This window comes from Onychomys torridus, chromosome 6 (genome assembly GCF_903995425.1).
Source record: "Onychomys torridus chromosome 6, mOncTor1.1, whole genome shotgun sequence".
NCBI classification, from domain to species: Eukaryota; Metazoa; Chordata; class Mammalia; order Rodentia; family Cricetidae; genus Onychomys; species Onychomys torridus.
In genome coordinates, this window is record NC_050448.1 from 99951088 (window position 1) to 99971760 (window position 20673).

General features: G+C 37.3%; 1 pseudogene; it reads right to left on the minus strand.

Moving 5' to 3' along the window:
- The window catches only part of LOC118586250, a 180861-nt pseudogene extending 160935 nt beyond the window's left edge, over nucleotides 1-19926 (minus strand).
- Nucleotides 19927-20673: the final 747 nt, after the last annotated feature.

A 20673-nucleotide genomic window follows, 5' to 3' on the forward strand; every position in this document is an offset into this window, starting at 1 on the left:
GCCAGAGCGCACCATAAATCTTCCCATCCATCTGTGCTAGCATCCACCTAAAGCAACACGTGAATATATATATATATATATATATTTTTGCTGGGAGAGCATGTTCCATCTTACGTCTTCCCAAAGGCAAATCACAGAAGAAAACAGTAGGATATTTGTCATTATATTAAGGGTTACTCTCTAGTCATGTTTATTTTTAAAACAATGTTTGTGGTACTTATTTTGTTTTGCTGACATATGCTTGCCTTGAAATAATAATTTCTCTTTGAAGCAGCCTCCAAATGGTAGAAATCAAAACATCCCCATAGTTATCTGAATATGTTTGGTGAATAGACATATCTAAGTATTTAATAACATTGCATATTATATATGTATAAAAAGATATCTGTGCTTACTGCTCATTTATGTACTTAATAAATATATATTGGTAAACATCAATTAATAACAACTTTACATTTAAATAAATTAATATTCAAATAAATAATATATTAAAATATTCTTTTTATGTAATGAACATTCATCATAGTTGAATATTTTATCTGTTTACTCAATTTATTTTGTTTTTCTTCTGATGTTATATTCCTTATTTTGATAACTAGTAATTATCAAAATGACATGTTTATATAACAAAATATTGAAGTACATAATTTTTTCTGGTCTTTTAAATCTAGATTGATTTGTTTCTTTAGTTGTGTATTAATTATGCTGTTTTTAAAGATAATAATTTTGCTTGAAGTCAGAAGTAGAGCAGAGATTATTCCCCATGTTTATAGTCATATCCATTTTCTTGCCAAATAAAAATATGCCAAATCACTCAGAAGAGTGCTTTAGATTGGTTATTTAGTGCTGTTAGGAATTTATGCATAAAAAATGACATTGCACCAGGCAGTGGTGGTACACGCCTTTATCCCAGCACTCGGAAGGCAGAGCCAGGCAGATCTCTGTGAGTTCAAGGCCTGCCTGGTCTACAAAGCGAGATCTAAGACAGGCACCAAAACTACACAGAGAAACTATGTCTCAAAAACACAGAACAAAACAAAAACCGACATTGCTTATTTCTTGCTTGTAGTCATCAGTTAGACATTTAGCAAGTAACAGAAGAATGCAGCTTGAATGGTGATACCATCTCACATTTCAATCCAGAAATCACCACTCTGGATATCAATTGCTTTTCCTCTTTCAAATATTTTCAAACATTATCAAATAACTAGTACATAATATAAGATGGTGGCTAAGAGAGCCTCATTAGTAGAGGATGGCAACTTACAAACACATTAAATAGACTCATGCCTACTGGGATTCAGCAGTAAATGTCAAGAGCCATTTAATCTCTTTCTAAGATTCCATATAATTATGGTGATGCTAATATTAATAAATAATTGATAGCTCAAAAAAGATGCAAGTTCTTATTTTAAAAGTTTGCACAGTTTTTTTTTTTTTTTAACCTCCTAGCTTGCCTGACTTTGCCATTGCAAATAAGCTATTCATATCCAAATTGTATAATTGCTGGGGCATCAAAGATACTGACACAAGCTAGGTCAGTGAAGTTTTAATTAACTCTTATCAGAAAACAGTCAAGAGCCTTTCAACAATGGGTCTTTAGGTTATCATTTAATTCCCCACATAAATCCATTCCTGTGGAAATCATGGTAGTAGGTGAATTTATACTTGTTCATGTCTGAAGAAAGCTATCCAATGATTTTCAAATTAAAAAGCCATCAAAGTTTACTCAAGCATAATATTTCAAATGATTAAGAAGTGTGACCCTGCTCATGTAAGGTTTTTGGTTTCACTGAAACCAAGGCTACTAGGAAGTTTGTTCAGACAACCAACACAGGATGTCCCTCCTTGTAAAAGTTCTATCCATTATATTGTATCATAATGAAATTAATTTAATTGCACAAAAGACTGGATAAAAACCTATCAGAAGCATGATGGAGGGTGAAGAAATACATGTCTAAAGGAAGAGAGAGCAGTGTTGTTTTTCATTCATGGATAATCAAATTACATCATCAGACATTTTGGCATGCTGTGCATAACAACATACTAACTAATATTTCTTTCAGCTCTTAGTTCTAAAATGTAAGTTGGAATTGATAGAGTGGCTTGTTGCAAACTTTAATTTTAAATTCTTTTAAAAACTAGTTTTATGAGAGTAGCTTCTGACATTACTAGGAAAGCAGGAAATACAGTCTTCCCCAGGGAAGAGCAGAACAATTGGTCATCTATTACCAAATTGTCAGTCCTGAAAACATACATGCAAGCAACATTATACAGACTGAACAGGTTATATTGGGGAACATATATGTGTATGTGTGCAATAATAGTTAACAAAAAGGGAGGCCAAGGATTTGAAAGAGAGCAAGCACATGGGAAGGTTTGGAAGGAGAAAAGAGAAAGGACAAATGGAATTATAATATCAAAAATTAAAAAGAAATAAAAAGAATAAAAGCTTTAAAGTATTTCACTTGTTATGTATATGTGTCTGTGTGTCTGAACATGATGTCTGTATGTAGAAGTCAGATGACAGATTCAGATATCATATGAATCCTTTTATAACAAGTTCCAGGAACAGAACTCAGGGCATTAGACATTAATGATATTATAGCTTCAGTGTCTTGCTGTGGTAAAATACATGATGAAAAGCAATGCAGAGGAGAAAGGTTTTGTGTTAGGTCATTGTTGTGTTTCAGCCCATCATTGCAGCAGTAGATTCAGAGAGAGCCAGTTACATAATATCCACAATGGAGAGAGAGAGAGAGAGAGAGAGAGAGAGAGAGAGAGAGAGAGAGAGAGAGAGAGAGAGATGGAGAGATGGAGAGACGGAGAGAGAGACAGAGAGACAGAGAAAGAGAGACAGAGACAGAGAGACAGAGAGAGGGAGAGAGCCAGTTACATAATATCCACAATGGAGAGAGGGGGGGGGGAGAGAGAGGGAGAGAGGGAGACAGAGAGACAGAGAGAGGGAGAGAGAGGGAGATATAGAAAGACAGAAAGAGGAACAGATGCATGCTTGCTTGCTTGTGCTTAAACATGGTTCATTACTATCATAAAGCTTAGACCTCCCTGCCTAAGTCCTGGTCTTATCTATAGTGGGCTGTGCCTTCTCACAGCAATTAATTTAGTTAAGAAACCCAGGGACTCTCTCTGACTCTGTTACCTGTTTTTCAGACCCTTTCCTCTTACTGGGTTATTCAGTCTTAAGTGGAGAGGAGGTGCCTACTCTCATTGCATCTTGATATGCCATGGTTGGCTGATATACATGGGAGGTCTGCCCTTTCCTAAAGATAAAGGAGGAGGAATGAATGGGTGGTGGAGGTTGGGACTAGGGACTTGGAAAAGAGGAAGGAGGGATGGAGGGGAAAATGTGATCAAACTGCTAAAAAAAATTAATTAATTAAAAAATTTAAAAAATCAAAAGAAATCCCCCATGGATGTGCCTGATGGCCAAACAAATACAGATAATCCTCCATTGAGATGCTCTTCCCAGGTGACTTTAGATTAGATCATTTTGATAATGAAAGCTAACTAGAACATGTGGCAAGTGTGTTAGCCTGCTGAGCCATCTCACAAGCCCCTACTTATGAATTCTAATAGTCACCCACTCATGCTTTGCCAGTTTCTCAAATAACTTTCTTATTTTTTAGTTGTGTTTGTACCTGACATGACTGTATGGATTGGTGCAGATTTATATGAAGTTTTCACAGATATATGCTATGTGCACTGATTAAATGAGGACAGATGTCTTAATAATTACCTAGACCTTTTGGCATTTTCTTAGTCTGGAACGTTCAATATCCTCTGGTCTACCTGTTTAAAATAGACATTATTTTTAACTACAGCCACTTTACAGACACCAGCCCCCATTCTTGCTATGTAACTGTAAGTCACCACCTTAATCAGCAAGTGTCCCTATAAAATGTCAGACACTAACAAATAATCCCAGTCCCAGGAGTTGGTTACTTTTGGAATTGTTGGACAGTGAGATCCTAAAGAACCCCAATTATGACAGGTTATTTCCCATCATCCTGTCTATTTATTAGAACTTGACAGTAAAATCCTATTGCTAAACACACCACATACTTCAGTATAGACAAACTTCTAAATGGTCTTATTAAATAAGAAACACAGCAAAATATAGGGGTGAAAGCCTTAGAGATCAGAGAAATAGTGAGAGATATCAGGTAGCCTTAACTCATCATGCCACTGTAGCTTCCCAAGAGAGAGCTTCTTCCTATCTAACCTGCTCCTTTATTGGCTTGCTGTTCTGCCTTCTTACTGGCTCTTGGCCCAGCTACCTCACTTCCTTGTCACTGCCTGTCTGTACAGACCTCCAGGTCTCTATGGTTGGTACTGAGATAAAGGCCTGTGTCACCACACTTGGCTGTTTGCTAGTGTGTTGTCCTTGACCACACAGAGACTCTGATTGCCACGTGATCAGATTAAGGGCGTGTGCTACCACTGCCTGACTTTTGTGTATGGCTGGCTATGTCCTCTGATCTCCAGGCAAACTTTGTTTATTAACATACAAATAAAATATCTCCACACCTCAGTCATAGAAAATGGAGAAACAAAGCTGTTACAGACATGGAAACTTGACCCTGCTTAGCTAGCTTTCACAGTAGTGGAAGGTGCTACACACCCCCATGGATGAGCAAAACAATTATCAGTCCTACAAGGAAGTGAGGTAGCTGGGCAAAGAGCCAATGAGAGGACAGAATAGCATGGCAATAAAGATAGACAGGAAGTAGATCAACTTGGAAGCTGTGGCGTGGTGAGGTAAGGTTAGCTGGTGGCTATTCCTATTTCCCTGATCTCTAAGGCTATATTTGACTCCATGTTTTTTTTTTTTATTTAAATAAGACTGTTTAGAATTTTTTGTTTTTATTTTTTGATTAACACATTGGTTGCTTTTGTTTCCTGATTAAAATCAAGTTCTTGCTTTATAGAGTGAGGGCTCAGAACTCGCTAGTGCACTCTAATGTCTGTGGTCAACACATACACACACACACACACACACACACACACACACACACACACAGAGAGAGAGAGAGAGAGAGAGAGAGAGAGAGAGAGACAGACAGACAGACAGAGAGACAGACAGACAGAAACAGAGACTTAGTGTGCTCAAAACTGCATCACAATGGAAGCAAGGTCTAAAATAGTCTTTTTCTGTAAAATACTAATGAAAACATGCTTGGGACACCTCAGATAAGGATTTCTAATATAACCAAATAATCATAACTCTTTACATTAAAATATTACATTTCTTGCCTGGTGAAATTTGACAAGGGAAAATTTCAAAATGTGAATAAAATGAAGTTAATTTCATTTTTAGTCAATATTCCCAATGATAGTAAAAAATTTCCATGAGTCAGCTCTTAAAAAGACACATATATTTTACATGATGAATATCAGGGTAAGGTTGTCTCCTTTACTGGGTCTATAAAAGACATGCTTAATAACATCTTATTTACAGCCTTATAGAAGTGATTACTAGCTGGGCAGTAGTGGCACACGCCTTTAATCCCAGCACTCAGGAGGTAGAGCCAGGCAGATCTCTGTGAGTTTGAGGCCAGCCTGGTCTCCAAAGCGAGTTCCAAGAAAGGCACAAAGCTATGCAGAGAAACCCTGTCTCGAAAAACAAACAAACAAACAAACAAAAAGAAGTGATTACTTATCCCAGATACTGATAGTTCTGAAGTTTCTGAGTGATTAGATGACATGACTCTGACAGAATTTAAATACAAATTGCAGATATTATGTCACATTTATAATGAATTTTCACAAGGAGAGAAAACTTGATATTAGAACTATGGTACACAAGTGTTATTTTGGTGAATACCTTTTTTTTTTTTTCATAAACTGATTCAGTACTGGAGACATTCACTTTTGCTCTTGGATTCTTCAAACATGCCTATGCTTGCTACCAAAAGTGTCAACCATGCAGAGCAGCTCCCTCCCAGCCTGAAGGATGATACCCTGCAGAGAAAATCAGTAGGAATGACATGAGCAGACAAACAACATGAGGGCAGAGAACAAAGGCTTAGCAAGTGAAGGTGCTTGTTCCCAAACCAGAGAACTGGGAGACACAAACCCAGAGATTATTTTTTCTCTGCTTGCATGTTCACATACAGATCTCCCCCCCTCACATACACACACTAAGAAACTAAAGTCTCACACACACACATGTGCACACACATACATGTGCACATACACATGCACACACATACTAAAAAAAACTTAAGTTATGGTATAGTTAGAAGTTTTCCTGTGTCCCAGCCGCCTGGCAGTCAGGACAAATCTCTCCCACTCACATCCCCCAAGTAAACACACAGAGGATTATAGTAATTATAACTGCTTGGCCATTAGCTTAGGCTTATTACTGACTAGCTCTTACACTTAAATTAACTCATAATTCTTATCTATGTTTAGCCACGTGGCTTGGTACCTTTTCTCAGTTCTGCCTTGTCATCTTGCTTCCTCTGGCTGGTGACTCCTGACTCAGATCTTCCTCTTCCCAGAATTCTCCTTGTCTGCCTATACTTCCTGCCTGGCTACTGGCCAATCAGCATTTTATTAAACCAGTGTACAAGGACATTATCCCACAGCATTTCCCCCATTCTGTTCAATCAAGAATGGTGAATTAATATTTAAATCACCCAAATCCATGATCTCTTTAAAAAAATTGTCATCCTCTTCAGCAGTCAATTCAGATATCATGTATCAAATTGTCAGAACCAGAATGTCAGACAGATGGCTCTAATTTCATGCTGTAATTCAAACAGCATATCAAACTTGTCATTCAGTAATTATTAATATGACACTAAGACCTCAAGTATTAGATCCTTATTAAAAAGGAAGAAATAGGAAAAATTACAGAAAGAATAGTTTGAATTATTCTGGAGATTAATATTAACAATGTTACACATTTTCATACTTTCAAATATTGCATGTATATAATATGTCCATGTATTATATATACATCAAAATACATGTTGTTCTTTGCACTCTGGCAGTACAGATGCTTTTCATTGTTTTATGGCTGATCATTCACATGAAATTTCACTGGAGAAAACAGGAGCAGGGCCCATATGAAGATTGATGTAGCATGCTACCTACCTCTACTTCTTAAATTAGAAATGGAAAATGGGACTTTGATGTACCGAGTAATCAGGTATGTTGTAGTGAATATACAGGCATTACAAAATGTTGGGTTTTTCAATGTAAAAAGAGCTTTAGCTTTAAAGCCAATTACAAATAATCATAGCAGTGGTTATAACTTCTTGATAATATCCTTCACTGTCTCCAAATGTGTTGCTGTTACATTGAATACTAAAGAAAATACAGAGAAAAATGTTACTAATTAATAATATAAAAGCCCATGAATAGTTACTTATCCATTTATTACCCATATAATCTAACCAAAGATTACTGAAGAGTTTACTTTTGTAATGCAATACCTACAGCATAATGCTTGGCTTCCTTTCCTTTTTAAAACTCAAGACTGGTAATAAGTTTTTCAGCAGAATGCATATCTCTTACAAATATTTTGAGCACCCAGAATATGACACGTTGGGCTGTGAAGAAGGGAACTATGGAAGCAGGGAAATGTTTCAGCAGGTAAAAATGTTTGTTCCGAGCTTGGTGATCTGTATTAAATATGGGCTGAGGCAGAATCCTGAGGAACACATTGTAGAGAGAACCAGCTCTGGTGGTCCTCTGACCTACACAAACTGACAAATTCATTGAAAACACACACACACACACACACACACACACACACACACACACACACACACATCTCCCCACAAGAGCCACAGGTTATCTAACACAAAACCGAGTACAAGACAAAAGTAATTCTTGCTAGATAATTGTTTTATTATATGTAATTGTACTATGTAAAAGTTAAAACCTTCCTTAAAAAAAAAAAAAAGAAAAGGGGAAGTGCTGTGGATATCGCTCTGTGTAAATAAAATTCTGATTGGCCAGTGGCCAGGCAGGAAGTATAGGCAGGACAAGAGAGAAGAGAATTCTGGGATGTAGAAGGTTGGGGAGAGACACCGCCAGCCGCCGCCATGAGAAGCAACATGTAAAGACACTGGTAAGCCACAAGCCATGTGGCAAAGTATAGACTAACAGAAATGGGTTAATTTAAGATAGAAAAAGCAGATAACAAGAAGCCTGCCACGGCCATACAGTTTCTAAACAATGTAAGTTTCAGTGTGCTCTCTTGGTTGAGTCTGAGCGACTGTGGGACTGGCGGGTGAGAGAGATTTGTCCTGACTGGGCCAGGCAGGAAAACTCTAACTACAAATATGAAGGCTATTGCCATTGCTCTAGAATGGCTCTCTGAAGTCACAGGCAAGTCCAAATTAATGGAGCCAACCCACACTTAGGGCTTGGGTTTCAGTGGAATTGAGATAGGACTGACTCGAAATCCTTCCTGAGGACTCAATTTCCTACTACCAGACAATTATGGTATGCAAACTGCAAAGTGAGAAAAATAGAGGAGATCTATGGGACACACATTGAACTGCAGGGTAAGATCTCCCTACAGATGCAATAGCAGCACTTAGGTCTTGATAAAACTAGCTGTCTGATTAGACTCAAAGCCCATATAATGGGGATCATGCTAGGTACCATAAAACTAGCCAATTTCATGTGGCTCTTGAGATGAGCAATGCTCCCTCCCTAGAGGCACCTAATAAGTCCCTCTTATCCAACAGCCTACTTTCTAACTGTACTCTAAATATTTATTCTCATATCTACATAAAAGTACAGATGGTACACAAAGTTTAAAATTGAAATAAAAATGTTTGGAAGGAAAATGGGAACAAGTAATCAGTGTGCAATGACTTGGGGAAAGTATGTAATTCCAATGAGAAATGCATGTTTAGGAAAATGATTTTCTAACCACTCTTCCACCCCTGAGTTTATGAATAATAGCCATGAAATAATTTCAATGCCTGTGTATTGGAAACACCATGGCTTACTCTTGCTTCATCTTAATTAGTACTTCTTTTCTTTTATATACAGGCAAAGCCATAATTGTATACACACTTCTCTTCCAGTAGCAGTATCTAAATTTTCAGTCCCTTTACTTTACTTCTCTCATCCTCTCTTCTATCACTCCATTTCTTCCCACACTTTTTCCTACCTCTCTTCCTCTTCCCTTTGCCACATCAGTCAGTGTAGCACAATGTTATTTTTGGTTTAATGTCCACATACCGTGTTCCAACTTAGGATGTCTTCTGTGAGTATCTCCAGTACAGTACTTATCTCATGGTACTTCTCTTTGATTGATTAATGGAGCTGGTCAAAATCTATAAGAACACAAAGATGTGAAATTAAATTTTAATTGCTTGTTTCATATTAATTGAATTTGTGAAGCTTTAGAATTTTAAAGGCAAATGAAAAGGTAAAGCAATGATATTGTTTCAGGACAAATTGAAAGAAAAAATCTTTTGGAAAAATAGGGTATGTTCCAGAAACAGTGAGGTATCCTGAGTTGTGACATTTAGGAAGCAAATACCATTATCAAAACATTCCTGTTTGAATTCGAGGAACTGACACCTTACAGGATTCAAGAGAAAGAGTAGTAATTTCTTTGAGTATACATATAACAGTAGCCTGTGTTGATAGCAATTTAATATTGTCACCTCAAATACTGTTTGTTACATCATGGAGGAAAGTGTAAGAATGGCAGCCACAACTTTGATTAAAAAAAATGGAGATATGAGAAATTAGCAGACAGAGAACATCTAAGCAAGAACATTATTGGTGACAGTCTAACAAGCTCTATTGAGAACAGGGGAATAGACTTTGGTGTTGTGGTCAGCAATCCTCATTCCTTCATTACAAATTAAAGGATCAAAACAGGTGCAATCACAAAATACCTTTGAAGAAAAGAACACCACGCTCCTTTTTGGACGAACTGAAATATAAGAAGTGATAAAAATTAAATTATTTATCATTTGTGTAGATCTGAAGCGTACCTTCTTGACCAAAGTAGAGCAAGTTTATGGTCTGTGGTTAGCAATTAAGTATAAGTGTGAGTAGTTTCTCACTCTTACCTTAGTTTCTGATAGAACCGTTCTTTGGAAGGAGACATTCATGTGACAGTATTCAGACTGTAGCGTGGAACCTTGTTGACGGCAGCTGTGTGTTCCAACTATCTGATCTCTGCCAGGTGAGGCAAGTGTTCTAAGCTTCCTTTTCACAACAGCTAGAGGCATGGTTCAGCCTCACAGTGCTCTTGCCAGTTGAGGAGACTTTCAGACACAGACTAAGATTTGAATTAAATAATACTAGAGAAATTTAAAATTGAACACTGGGCTGAGAGTAATTTTTTTTAATCCATGAAATGTCTGAACATTTAATTCTTTATACTTTAGCAGTTATGAACCGTGTTAGTAGACAGAGTTATGTTCAGACTTTTGTGTACTTCTGTGTTGTCATTTTAAATGGGTCTACAGCTAGGATTGGAGCTGCTGAGTCACACGGAGTTTTTATTAACTTGGTCTAGAACCATTAAAGAACATTTCTTATTTATACTGCAGACTTGTTTTCAGTAGAATCATTTGTAATAGGTACCTTCCTCTCTAAAAGTGGCTGTTGCTGATTAAAAGGCATCAAAAGAAACAAATCCATATATTTATCAATACTCTCTTTTACAGGACTTTGAAAAGAGTAATTACTATTTTATTTTTTGTTGGAGTCTATATTGGATAAATAAGCATTTCTGATCATCTTGTATGGTTGTACTTTGGTCAGGAATGAATGTCCAAAATTGTAAAATCCAAGATGAAAGGATGAGGAAGTATAAGTTTATGCTAACTGCTTCAAAGAGACTTTTATTTTCCCCACCAAATTAGCATACTGCCGCTGACTAGTGTATGAATTTAAAATAAGTAGGTAAGAAAAGCACAGTTATTAATACCCATTTGCATATAAGTACTACATTCCATGTTTTATAAGCATTTTAATGTATAAACGTATTAATATGCAAATGTCCAAGAGAAAAATATATTATCCTATGTTTAGCAGTCTCTGTGAACAGTATGGTACTGTTTTTAAATATTTGAACATAATATCTTTAAGATATCATGTACAAAATGTTTATAGCAACAAATTTAAAATAGCTCTGACTGGGAGGGAACACAGAAGCCCTTTAATAGACAAATGGATAAACAGACATACAAAATATTACTTCATGATAAGTACATGGACTATGTGTCCATATATACCTGCAATTGTCAGTTTTCTAAAGTATAAAATTATGAAAAAAAATCTAAAAATCATTATAATCTAACAGTAAAATAACACCCATGTGAGTTTACACTGAGTGAGCAAATGCTGTTGAGTGATTATGTCAACCATCTTCTCTTGTGACTTTCTGCACGCTGGCCCTTCTCTCTAACTGTAGCTCGCTGTGACCTCAGCTGTCATATTTCATTCTGTGCTATTACTGTGAAAAAGTATGGTTTCACAGAAGCAGAAGTCAATTTCAGTCAGACACTGTCAGTCAGTCTGTAAAGGCAAGAGTCTCATGAGTTAGTGCAGAAACAACGCATCCCTGAGCTGCAGGTGCGTCAGAGCAGGATCTCTCGTGTTTGACAGTCATTCTTATTCTACTATAATAACAAAATGATGTCTCTAAACGAATAGTTAAATCCTGGTCTTGGACATTTTAACAGTAATTGCTTTGTATAGACACTATCAGTCATTGTTTCTATCAGTTTGAAATAGGTCTTTTTTTTTCTACAAACTTTTAGATCAATCAGCATAAATTGTACTCACATGTACTAAAATTTACAGACATATCTGAAATTTTTTAATAAATGAATACACAAATCATGATGGATTCTCCATGAGATAATAGAGTAGACTCATTTAAGACCAAAATAAGAAATATACACTTAAGGAAAATTTTTACCTTACCCTTAGGCCTAGATTTGATGCAAAGTCCATGTATCTACTTTTCTCAGAAAGCATCCCTATAACCAGGTCATGATATTCCACCCAACTCCTGTTGTCCTTATTCAAAAGACTATCTGCTTCATGGTCCAGCATGAGGCAAGCTACTCACACACTTCAAGTACATATTAAAGAAAGATGCTTACAGGACCAGATTTTATGCAAAAATGAGAGTACTATGAACAGCAAAGATATTTTGCTGTCTTCCCAACTCCACAATCCTAGAGAAAAGTAAGTTAGTGAGAATTCCCTAGATTCCCAGGGCATGGAATGTCAGACTAATTATAAACTTCATCAATGAGATCAAAGAATGTAAAGAAACATGAATAGAAATATCAATGTACTCAAAGAAAATAACAATACGAGTTTGATTTACCATCATGTAAATACAAACTGATGAAGATAATTCAGGTTTTGTATGCTGGCACTAATAGAAATAATATAGAAATAGTATAGAAATAATAAAATGAAGCTGAAGTTGATAAATACAATAATCCACCTAGAATTGTTAGGGGATATCTTTTTTTGCACAATAGATAAAGTATAGATAGATTATCAAGGTTTGATTACAAAGCATGGGAATATGACCAGTTAAGCAAAGACTGATATGTCAAGCTAGAATCAACAATGCTGGACACAGTACCTAAGAGAAAAAGAATCACACATCAAATGTCCATCAACTTAGAGGGACTTTATAAAGTTATTTTCTGAAGCAGTTCTTTCTTACTGCAATTAAACATTTTTTTTTAATAATGCCATTGTTTTCATATCAATTGTAGATGTAATTCTGAAGGGTTTTATTAAATAAAAAACACAGAGCCAAATGCAGAGTTAAAAGCCCCAGAGGTCAGAGAGCAGTAGCTAAGAGCTGAGACCAAGACTGCCTTCTTACTACCTGCTGCTGCTGCTGTCCTTCCCCTGAGAAGGAGACCTACTTCCTGTGTGTCTGTGTTTTTAATTGACTTTCTGTTCTGCCTTCTCATTGGTTGTAAACCCAGTCATATGACCTCCTCATCACTGCCTGTCTATACAGAACTCCAGGTCTCTATGGTTGGTATTGAGATTGAAGGCATGTGTCTCTGTGCAGGCTGTATCCCTGAACACACAGAGATCTGCCTGTCATGTGATCAGGATTAAGGGCGTGTGCTATCACTGCCAGACTTCTGCTATGGCTTGCTATTAGCTCTGACCCCCAGGCACTTTTATTTTTTAACATACAAATAAAATCACATTTCAGCACAAATAAATTATCACCATAATCAATTGACTAGATATTTGTGTGTTTTTATAAATAAATTTTGAAACTTTGAATATTCTATCTCTATAAGAAAATAATATACTTAAAAGAATAAAACAATACAAATAAATACTTGTTCTTTCTACAGTATTTACCTATTTGCTAACATTTCACCATTTTTATTTGCCATTTTCTGTGACGTAATATCTTTCTATGTGTATGTACATACCTTCTGAAGATGATCTGTTGTCTTAATCAAGGATCTTTATCCTTAGACACTCAAGTGTGTCCTAAGAATAAGGAGACCATCTCATAGAACTTCTGTTTAGTTATAAACATTTTATGTTCTGATGTTGCTTTATGAGTTTTTGTATGTATTTTCACTATATGCATGTTACTGAGAATAAAACCCAGGGCTTTCTATGTTCTAGTAAATTGAATTCGGAGGCAAACCTTGATCATGTATAAAATTTTGATTACTATTTAAATTCCAATGTTATTGAAAACTGGAACAGTGCTCCACCTCTAGAAAAAGACTAACAACTGTGTCAGTTCTTGCTTTATCTGGCATGACAGATTCAGCTTCAGAAAGTTTTTTATTCTACAAGAACATCATGATGTATTTAAGTTAGGAGAAATCCCACTTTAGGATTAGCATCTGCCTGGTTTCACAAATGCTATTGGGGAAAATAAATCATTTACCATGGGTACCATATAGTGTTTAATTCTAAAATCATAGTAATGTAAGCAATATGTGGGTGATTACCAAGGTATTTTAAACATTCTCATGGCACTTCATTCGGCATGGTACCTCTAGATTTCAACAAACAGTATTGAAGGAGATAAGGAACAAAATAAAATTCTAAGACCTTGTCAATAGCAAATGCCATGAGAATACTCTCACTTCTATTCCTTTACTTGATATGAAGTTAGTTAATACAAGAGCCAAACATTATGTAGGGACATGCTCTCTTGATTGAAGATATAACCCAGGATCTTGGAAAGTCTATTGGACTTAGATTCAATTTTCTTATTTCCCTCCACACCTGGAACTGAGTCTGGGATCTCAAATAGTATGCAAAAGACAAAGAGAGTTTATTCTGTAGAAACTTCCAGCATGAGGGATTGACCATGAGTACAAAATGGCAACCTGGGACAGAGGTGTGCCGGTCCTTTTAAGCGTAGCTAGGGGAAATCCAGGGACAGCTATGACATTTCTAACATGATTGGTCAAACACCCAGCAGCAGTTATACTAACATATTTTTAATTTTTGTTTTTCCATATTTGGGCATACTTCAACAAGTCCTGGCCTTTTCAGGGGGTCACTGCCTTGTAAGGCTGTGGGGGCTGACTCAGACTTTGTCCATGCCTTCTCTCTCTGGCCCCCACTGTCAGGGGTGTTGTTAATTAATTGCCTTTTGTTTAAGAAACTGAAACTTACACCCAGCTTGTAAGATGGAGGAGGTTTCTCAGCCTTCCTCAAGCCAATGCTGCCGTGAATTTCCTATCACAATGGACATTAACCTTGAACTATGAGCCAAAATAAACCCTTCCTTCCTATGTTACTTTTGTGAGGTATTTTTTTTTCACAAAAATTGTAATACATTCCACAAACACACTGATAATAAGAAATTATTTTTTTAATTAATTTTTTTCATTCATTTTACACACCAATCAAAGATCATCCCCTTTTCCCTCCTCTCACCCTGCCAGCCTCCCCTCCCAAGCTACCTCCCCCTCCCACCCACAAGAAGACAAGGCCTCCCATGGGGAGGCACATTCAGTAGAGGCAAATCCAAGCCCCTCTTCCTATCTCAAGGCTGCATGATGTGTCCCATCATAGGTAGTAGGCTCCACAAAGCCTGCTCATGCACCAGAGGTAGATTCTGATCTTACAGCCAAGGCCTCCCAAGCAGATCAAGTTACACAACTGTCTCACCATGCAAAGGGCCTAGTCCAGTCCCATGTAGGCTCCACAGCCATTGATCCAACTTTCATGAGTTCCCTCTAGTTTGGTTTGGTTGTCCCTACATGTTTCCCCATTGTGATCCTGATGCACTTAGTCATAGAATCTCTCTTCTCTTTACTATAGATTTTCTGTAGGAATTTAATATCTTAGTTTTACCCTTGAGGAACCTTTCTAACCAGACAATGAATAAATCAGACATTCCCTATGTTGATAAAAAGGACTAATTTCCTAAACAGAGTAATAATAAATATGTTATGTACTTATGTATGGTATGTGTAAGCACCTTGAGTCACAGTAAGTGGCCAGGCCCCTCCCCGGAGGACCTATAACTGACAGGTTCCACCCACAGAATACTCTAACTGCCCTAACTGCTGGATGCTGTCTGTCCCTATCCTACAGGGTCAAAAGCCCCAACTCTGGACTTGAACTCCCACCAATCTCCACCCTGGAAAGCCTCACCCTGAAAAGTTCCACCTCCTTCCCAAGAAACTGTATCTAAGTCTTGTATCCTGTTCAGTTCACTGATGGTTTCCTCGGGAGCAGAGAGAGCCATGCTCCTGTTTTTTTCCCCTTGAATAAATCGCTTGTGTGAGGTTTGTTGTGCAGGATGACTTTAGGGTGTTCCCTGGCTCTGAGCCAGGACACCTTTCCATCCAAGCTGCAATGCTTACATTTTGTGTCATGACTCAGATGGGCTCTCCTAGTGCCTGGGTTTGCCCTCCTGGTCTAAGCTGCACTGGGATCCTATCCTTCATCTCCAGCCCACCTGCAACAGACTCACCTGGTTCTCCAGTCACTCAGCATCCCATCCAGCAACAGCAATTATGTAAGTTTCCCCTTTGGTCAGTGTAAACTTTTCATTTCCCTAAGTCTGAGGAAGTGACTATTGAGTGTCCAGCATCCTTCTGGTAGTCTTGGAGGTGGAGGTACCTCCAGCAATTGTCTTTAAGGATACAACTGGCCCTCTTCACCTGTCTGCATCCCATGTACTTGGAGCTGCAATCCTGCCATTTTCTTGGTCAAACCAGGCAATGTGCCCCTTCCTCCAGCCTCTCCACCTGACACCTGACCTGAAGGGCCCTAAATTTATTCACCCAAATTTGGTTGCAATACTCCTTAGATATTCAATCCAAAGGGCCACCTAAGGGTACTTTAGATTCTAATATTATTTGAGACCTTTACAAATACTATGAGCGATGTGGAAAAGGAAAGAGATTCCCCATTCTCTATGTCTTGGCTCTGAGTTCCGTTTATTTTTTCTAGCACCCCTCCCACTCACACTATGTAACTGTTTTGTCTTTTAAGTTACATAGATGGATCTGGAAGTTTGTTGAAAAGTCAGATCTAGGATGGAGACCTAGCAGGAGGGGGAGGAAGCAAAGGAGTAGGCCAACAGCAACATGCACATACCCTATACAACTCTTCAGTGGCCGGTGCTTCTCTCAGCTCCCTCCTGCAGCATCTTCTTATCTATAGCCAGGACTCAAATTTTTCCTATCTCTAAGCCTTCTTTGTTCTCAGGTTACTAGATTCAGTTTTACAGGGAATCAGGTGTCTTTTAGGTAGAAGGGGCATTAAACTTATTGTTTCATGCTGTTTCACTTGAATTAATAATATTTGGCTCTACAGTTAGGGTATGGCTCCCCCTCCATACTTAGACCCAAGCATACTTGTTTAAAGGTTTCTTCCAAAATCTCTGTTGTGTATCAGGCAAGCCATCTCTTGTGTGACAGAGAAAGGAGAGCAAAACAAAATAAAGGTTCTGACTATTTCTAATAAGGACTACTACTACTCATCTCATACTCTTTTGTTTTTGGGTTAACTTTCTAAAACTTTCTCTAAGAATTAAACTTTATCTCAAGATTTGTAAAACTATTTTGTAAACTTCCTGTATCTCAATATTTGTAAACACATTGGTTATGATTAAAACCTTGCAAAACGTGTAACAAAAGAGCTAATTTAAAACTCATAATACCCGGGTTGATTGTTAAAAATCTATACATTGGTAAACTTAACCACCAAGCCATCTCTCCAGCCCCAAATATTTCCTCTTAATCCATGACCCAACTCTAGAATTTATTTAAGCCATATTTTTGAATTCTTTTTATTGAAAAGGTATTTTTCTTGCTTACATCTGGTAATGTCTCCCAGCACTGACATGGTCCCTTTGAAACAACTATAACTTGAGTGCTCTGGCATCCGATGGTCTCTTCTAACCTCTGTAGGTACCAAGCTCACATGTGCTGTAAATACAAAAAGCAAGCCAAATGCTTATAAACATAACATAGCAAAATAGGTAGATTTTTAAATTAAAAAAACAAATATAGCATGAATTGTTGCCTAAGATATTGTCTGCAAATCATTAAGCATATGACAAGTGGGAATATTTTTAATAATTTTATAAAAATATATTTAACAATATGTTTCTAAGTTATTTATGTTTTGAGATTATAATTGTATCATCTTTTGAGATTATATTTCTACCATTTTTTCTTTCTTTTCCTCCATCCAAATCTTCTCATATACCCTTTTTGCTTTCTTTTAAATCCATGTCTCCTTTTTAATTGTTGTTACATGTATATATGCATATATATAAATGTATACTTATATATTTGCAAGTATATAAATAAAACCTGCTTAAACTGTATAATGCTAAATGTGTTTGTATTTTCAGGACTAGATGACATTATACCGTGGATCTACCACATCCAGGTCAAGAAAATAGAAGCCATGGATGCTATCAAATGGACACTTTCTGGACTATGGACCCATTGAAATTAAGGTTTCATTGGATACCTGGGCCTTTCTACCTTCTGATCCTCTACCCTCTCCTGATTTTTTTTTTCTTTTTTGGTTTTTTGAGACAGGGTTTCTCTGTGTAGCTTTGCACCTTTCCTGGAACTAGCTCTGTAAACCAGGCTGGCCTCAAACTCACAGAGATTGGCCTGCCTCTGCCTCCTGAGTGCTGAGATTAAAGGCGTGTGCCACCAATACCCGGCATGATTTTTGTGTTTGATACGAATACAGGGTTATGATCTAACTCCTACCATCCTCATGCCTGGACTGGAAACTGAGGAAGACAAAAACAGAGAAGATATTAGCTAATTTAGAAAGCATATTAATTGAGTGACAACGCAGGGAGTCCAGTGTCTCTGCAGGTCAGTTCATCTTGAGAGAATCATAAAGAGGCTCATTATAATTGGAGCAGGCAGATTGCCATCCTCACGCACAACCATGTGAGATTTTCCAAATAGGTATCCTGTGTTTATGATTGGTTAAATCTTGCACACATTGTCCAGAAAATCATTCATATATGCAAATATAAGCAACACTTAATGGTCTCAGCATGTTGTACTTATAGGCATATAAATAAAATGATAAAAAATATAAATAAAAAGAGAGTCCTCCATTTGAGAGGCAATGAGACAGGTATGGGAGAGTTTGGAAAGAAGAAAGTGTACTGCATAATTTCATGTCAACTTGACACAAGCTGAAGTCATCTGAGAGAAGAGAACTTCATATCTCCATAAAACTCACCCGGAGACAAGACTGTAGGGCGTTTCCTTAAATAGTGATTGATAGGGAAGGGCCCAGGTTGGGCCCAGTCCATTGTGAGTGGTTCCATCCCTGCACCGGTGATGCACTATAGAAAGCAGGATGAGCAGGCCATAAGGGACTAGCCAGTAAACAGAACTCCTCAGAGGCTTCTGCATCAGCTCCTGTCTCCAAGTTCCTGTCCTGCATGAATTCCTGTCCTAAAGTCCTTTGCCTCAGGGAATTTTAAAGACATGACATAAAGATTGTTGGTTCCAGAAGACCAGGAGATCTGCTGAATTGTGTCTTCTAGAAATTACAGAAAGATACAGTCATGGAATTCAATGTGGCTGCCTAAATAAGATTTCAACAAGGACATCACCAGTAGACCTGCTAATGTGGTACTAAGGGATATTTCAGTGATTAAGAGTGCTTCCTTCAGGACATTGAGAATATGAGATTGCTTCAGAGCACTATGTAGAGTGAAGACAGATAGAACAAGATAGTTGCTGGCTATGTGCATTAACATGGTTTATGTGTGTAGAGGGTGGGAATATGCTCATTACTGAGGGATCAAACTTGCCTCGCAAAAATAAAGTGGTAAGAAAATCACACTGACAGCAAAATTATTCTCACCAGACATGTACATCTGATAACACATGTGTATGTGTCAAACATACCTCCTTATACTAATATTATTTTGGAACATTTGCCACCATGAAGATGATAGAGAGGAAGTGAAATGAAGGATGCTTCTTTCTATAACTGATCCATATGGCAGGTTTATACTTCAAATTATATTTTATTATCCACTGTTACTAGTGTAGCTATTATTTCACCTGCAATGCCCAATAATGGCCTTAAAAGGATGGCTTGTATTGAAAAGGAAGACATACTTAACATGTGAGTCTCTTCACCTCAAAAGCAGATTGCTTAAGATATAAACTCATGAACTTTCAGCTTGTCAGATTCTATCCTTTATGTCTATTATCAATCAAGATTAAGCATGAAGAATCCTGAGTGTGGATGGTGCCCAGAGAGTCCTTGCTTTAAGACAGATTCCACAATGAGAATACATTTGCTGTTCAAGTACACCTCTTCCCCAGAATCCAGCATTTCTATTATGGATCATCATGATGTTACATTGGATAGCATTCTGAAGATTCTGTCAGTGATTGTACCCTTTTCATTGATAAAGAAGAGCATGTCTTAAGTGGAAGAAAGGGAAACTTGTCACTCAATGTCCACAGCACAGAGTTTATGATTGGTTAAAGCTTGCACACATATTCATGAGTACCAGAACCATAGTGTGCAAGGGTGCAGTGTGGGAGCTGGGTGGCATGAAGGAGATTTTGAAATGGTTTTAGTTCCTCTGAATTTCATTTGTTCTATCCATCTCACTGTAACTTTTAGCTGAGAACATCAGGAAAAATTTACCAGATTTTCCTCTCCTTTACATTAATGACTTTTAAAACAACTTTTCTGCTACAAGTTTTCTGGTGAATAGCACTCTGTGAAATCTCTTTTCTGAAGCCAATGATTTGAGATATAAAGTCTTACATGCTTACTGATAGAAATAAAGGAAAATATACAAACACCAGAGATTTTGTCCTTAGGACAGCCAGAGGAAAGTCATGTGAGGCATATCCGAACTGCTGTGGGCAGATCATAATCCTCACAAACAGCAGAAAGATCATTTCCAAAAAGTTTTCCTGTCTGAAATTTGTTGGTCACTATGTGAGGCATATCAGAACTGCTGTGGGCCGATCATAATCTTCACAAACAGCAGAAAGATCATTTCCAAAAAGTTTTCCTGTCTGAAATTGGTTGGTCATCCTATAAAATGAATATATTCTTCTTCCCCAAACAATACAATATAGTTAACCCTAGTGGCATGATCTAAGTGTTGTCTCAGCAGGAACTGTCACAAAACAGTGCTGTCTAACCAGGCCC